Source organism: Rattus norvegicus, chromosome 1, assembly GCF_021556685.1.
Source record: "Rattus norvegicus strain SHRSP/BbbUtx chromosome 1, alternate assembly SHRSP_T2T, whole genome shotgun sequence".
NCBI lineage: Eukaryota > Metazoa > Chordata > Mammalia > Rodentia > Muridae > Rattus > Rattus norvegicus.
The window spans coordinates 28,974,055-28,979,207 of record NC_141534.1 but is presented as its reverse complement, the minus strand read 5'-3'; the positions used below and the strand labels follow the sequence as shown (position 1 = coordinate 28,979,207).

Sequence of the window (5,153 nt, the reverse complement as noted above, 5' to 3'; positions counted from 1 at the left end):
CACTTATTACTAAGAACCAGTTAAATACGGACACTCCACTGATCTAATTTTTCCAACTACATGCCCCAAATAGAGTTTTTAACAGGTTTTTTATCATGGGCTGGAGAGATGGCTCAGTGGTTAAGACCACTGACTGCTCTTCTAGAGGTCCTGAGTTCAAATTCCAGCAACCACATGGTGGCTCACAACCATCTGTAATGAAATCTGGTGGCCTCTTCTGGTGTGTCTGAAGACAGCTACAATATACTTATATATAATGAGTAAATAAAGCTTTTTAAAACAATGTTTTACCATTAAGTTAATAATATGAGCTTTTGTCAAATAGTCTCTGTTGTCTTTCCCATGCATAGTAAGTTCTAAGACATAAAAGACTACGTCATGTTTCCCACTCATTCCTAAGTATCCACAATAGCCAACAATTGTCGAATAAAATATGCTACTGACACAAACCATTTATTTCAGAATTGATACATTGATTACTGGTCTAGAAAATACCATGTATATTTAATAAAACAAATAACAATAACACAGAAGCAGCCACAAAATATTGGCAAATATTATTTAATACTTCTTTCCATAAATAAATGCATATATGTACATCTATATGTGAATTGAGAAAAATATAATAAATGAATAAATTTCATCTGATAATCTATATGTAGTTTATATATGTATATATGTGTATATGAGTAAAGTGGACTGCAGAATGAGTTTTATATTTTGGCATGTATTGTTTTGCTCCCATTTGAATCGTGTTTGTTTGAAATAAGGTCTTGCTATATAACTGCTTTTTCTGGTATTCACTGTGCATCCCAAGATGTCCTTAAACTTGTAACAATTGTCTTCAGTCAGCCTCCTGTATTATAGGATTACAGGTATTCCCCACAATGGTTATTAAATATTATTTATTTAACAATGTAGTATTAATACATTTTGAGTGGTTTTAGATATTACAAACATCTAGGTCTATCATATACATGTATATGAACACATATTACCAATTTAATGTCTTTTGAGTCTATTAACATTTTTGAACAAATAATCAGTTTGTGAAATTTTAAGTTTTAGAAGAATAGCAAATCTAAACTTTTCAAATTTGTATTTATTTTTTCATAATCTAGAATGTAGTTGAGATATGCTAACTAGTTTAAAAAGCTTTTGACCCTACATGTACAGTTTCCTAACAGATGAAATTTATTCCATTTAGTACACACAATTATATTTTTTCACATAATTTCAATCTATATATGTCTTTCACAGAAATAGAAGACTAAGTATAAATATAGTAATATTCATTTCATTTAGAGTACTGTTGAGTCCTTAATCCTAACCCAATAATGAAAGAAATCCCAGGATATACAGTCTCCCTTGCTTTGGAGAAAATGCTCTTTATCTTCCTCAGCAACTCTGTCAACTTTTGGGAAACAAGGTTTGTTGTTTGTTTTGTTTTGTTCTGTTTTATTTTTGTTTTGGTGTTTGTTTTTTTTTTGTTTTGTTTTGTTTTTGTGAAAATAGAATTTCTCATGATATACTCTTAGCTGGTCTGAACTGGACAAACTGATCTCAGGTAGACCATACTAGCCTTAATTCTGAAGAGAACTGCCTGCATCTTCCTCCCGAGTGCTGGAATTAAAGGTTTATACTACCATACCTGTCAGGGACAAGTGATTTTTATCAAATCCGAGATTAGTACTAAATAGCTAACATTCAAATTTGGTGGAAGAACTAAACATTTTCAGAGGATAAAGATGATGATAATATGCTTGTTGGCAACTATACGGACAACATGCGGAATACTTGTTCCAGAGAATCTGCTATAGACACCAAGGAGACCTCCTACTGATATGCCATGGAGCTATCCAGGGTACTGGATCAAAGCTCTAGCTAGCCCCAAGGACCAGTCTTTGGTGTCTACAATATAATTTTTCACCATGCTAAATTCCAAACAACACTGCCAAACCATAGCTTTTTTTAAACACATCTAAATTAAAGTACCATCTTTTTTTTTAAAAGTCGTATTTGAGATGTTTGCCTAACTTTGTTCCCTTACTTTTCCATCGCTTAGTCCTATAACTAGTTATTTATTCCTTATATAAGCAGCATGATTATCTGCCTGAGACCTACAACAAATATTTTAATGGTGATTTCTATTTTGATGGAAAAGAACTATTCTCTGTTCTGATTTACTAAGAAATTTTGAAACATACGAATGAACTTATAACTAGCAGGGATAATACAGTCATTGTGATTACAATGTAAAATGCCCACTATGGGTTCATATGTTTAAATACTTAGCCAATAGCTGGTACTGTTCGCAAAGGTTGTGGAACCTTTAACAGGCAAAAACTTACTGGATGAAATGTGTAACTCAGGATATGCCTTGAGGCTTTACAGACTAGCTCCACATTTATTCTCTGAGTGTAGGTGAAAGGTGAGTAGAACAGTCTCCTGTTCCTACCACCACGCCTTCCTGGCCTGCTGCCATGTTTTTACTACAATGTTAGGCTGAAACTCTCTGAAATCTCAAGTGAAAATAGTATCTGTCTCCTTGAAGTTGCATTTCTCAGCTAACTCATAGTAATGAGAAAGTAATTAAGACAATGGATTTTCTTTATTTTTCTTATTTCATAATCAGCAAGCCATTTCCCCATAAATTTGCCTATTGCTATCATTTTATATTTTTTCTGTTTATCCAATATATTTCCTTATAGACTTCAGACTTGCATCTTTGACCCTTTTAACAGATAGTCATTGTATTTTATTAACATTACTACATTATTTCTCTTAAATATGAATTATCTTTTTCTGTCTGAACATGAAGAAAGGTACTGATTCTAGTGAATCCATACATTAAAACATGACTGAGCAGCTGTGAGCAGTGGCAGTATCATAGCCAATGAGGTTTATCCGAGGCGTGATTATTGTTAATTGAAAACATGACTGAGCATCTTTCTGTTATGAAGTAGTTCAAGAGGGCTGCAGACCTGGCTTTTTTGCTAAAGTATGGTACTCAGTTATTACCCACAGGGGCCTAAAATTGTGCAAGAGACTTACAACAAATTGTAGAATGCTTATCATACATTTTGATCACTCCCAAATAGGAGAGAAAAAAAAGGACTATACTTTCTATCTGTTACTTTACGTAAAGGTCACAACAGCTTCAATTCCATTTCTAATAAACCTGAAAAGAGAGTCCTATCTAGCCCAATACAGTTACATCACCCCTGGGAGCCAGTAGCACACTCAACCACATAAAAACAAAATTTATTTCACCCGTTTTATATTTTATTCTCTTTTTAGTCACTTTAAGTTCCTAGTGAGACACGGTTATTTAGGCACACACTTTTCAAGTTAATGAATATTTTCAAAGTAAGTACTTCTTATTAAAGTTATTTGGATAGGAAGTATTATATATTCAGATATTTAGTTATTATTTTACTTTCATATTGAATTAAAGACATTCACAATCAAACTGAATTAATTAAAGAAACTCACAATCAAAAGGTCTCAAGTGTTGGATTTTTGGGTCTTTTGGTTTTTTTTTTTTACAGTGAGAAGTAATTTGGCCTTTTTTTTTTAAACTTGGAGGTGTCTGTGTGTGTGTGTGTGTGTGTGTGTGTGTGTATTCTCTCTTCCTCCCAAATTTTTTTTCTCTATATAGGAAAAAATAACACATCCTCATATCCTCATAGCTTCAATATAGGAGAACCACACATTTTTTTCTTTCTGCCCTATTCAAAAAGCTTGTATCAACAAACATGCAGCTTCCCAAATGGAAATGCCCTGGATTTGGCATGCTAGATGTCTATTGGATAAATGTGTGCCCATCTGCTCCGAAATCCCATGGGAGAGAAAGGCTAAACACCCAGAAGTGCAGGCAATCCTGAGACTGCAGGGCAAGAGAGACTGTCACTTCTGTCCAACTTTGCCCACATCACTGGCCCACGATGAAACTCCATAGTACCTCTGGACACAGGAATATAGGAGCAGTCAGTTGCAGAGGCCCCATGGTCCAGATCTGCACCCACATCTGAACTGAACTGGTCAAACAGCTCCCTGCACCCAAATTCCAAAGTAGGGGTGGGGAGAGTTAGACCCTCAGAAGTTCAGACACTCCTATAAAACCAGAGGAGACTACTCTCTGCCCACATTCCTGACTCAAGATGAAAACGCCTAGTGTCATCTGTGCCCCTTGTGAACAGGGAGCTAGGAGCAGTAAGGGCAAGACCCTTCTGGTTGCTGACATCACAGAGAGCTAAAAGTCAACTGCTAGGAGCAACTGCATGCCTGAGAGCAGAACACTCTGTTCCCATAACTGACTGAAAGAAAACAGGAAAACAGGTCTACAGGAGGGCAACACACAGGCACACAGGAGGGTCAAGCCACCATCAGAAACAGCAAGACAACCTAACACCAAAGAAAACCTGGTGGTGAGAGGCAAACACAGAAACCCAAGCAACAGAAACTAAGACTACTTGGCATCATCAGAGCCCAGTTCTTCCACCAAAGCAAACACTGGATATCCAAACACACCAGAAAAGCAAGATTTAGATTTAAAATCACATTTTATCACAATGATAGAGGACTTTAAGAAGGTCATAAATAACTCCCTTAAGGAAATACAGGACAACATAAGTAAACAAGTAGAAGCCCTTAAAGAGAAAACACAAAAATTCATTAAAGACATACAGGAAAATACAACCAAACAGGAGAAGGAAATGAACAAAACTATCAACGAGTTAAAAATGGAAATAGAAACATTAAAAAAAGCACAAAGGGAGGCAACCCTGGAGATAGAACAACTAGGGAAAAGATCAGGAGTCATAGATACAAGCATCACCAACAGAATACAAGAAATACAAAGGCAGCATAAAATGGAAAAAGCTCCTAGCTCAAAACATACAGGAAATCCAGGACACAAGAAGAAGATCAAACCTAAGGATAATAGATATAGAGGAGAGCGAAGACTCCCAACTTAAAGGGCCAGTAAATATCTCCAACAAAATCATAGAAGAAAACTTCCCTAACCTAAAGAAAGAGATGCCCATAAACATACAAGAAGCCTACAAACTCCAAATAGATAGAACCAGAAAAGAAATTCCTCCTGTCATATAATAGTCAAAACACCAAATGCACAAAAGAAATAAAGAATA

At 35.4% G+C, this 5,153-nt stretch overlaps 1 non-coding gene across 1 annotated transcript; it reads left to right on the top strand.

Moving 5' to 3' along the window:
- The first annotated feature begins 2,867 nt into the window (after positions 1 to 2,867).
- LOC120100112 (U4 spliceosomal RNA) lies at positions 2,868 to 3,011 on the top strand. The gene has a single exon (XR_015656159.1). It is a non-coding gene; the product is annotated as a U4 spliceosomal RNA (small nuclear RNA).
- The last annotated feature ends 2,142 nt before the right edge of the window (positions 3,012 to 5,153 follow it).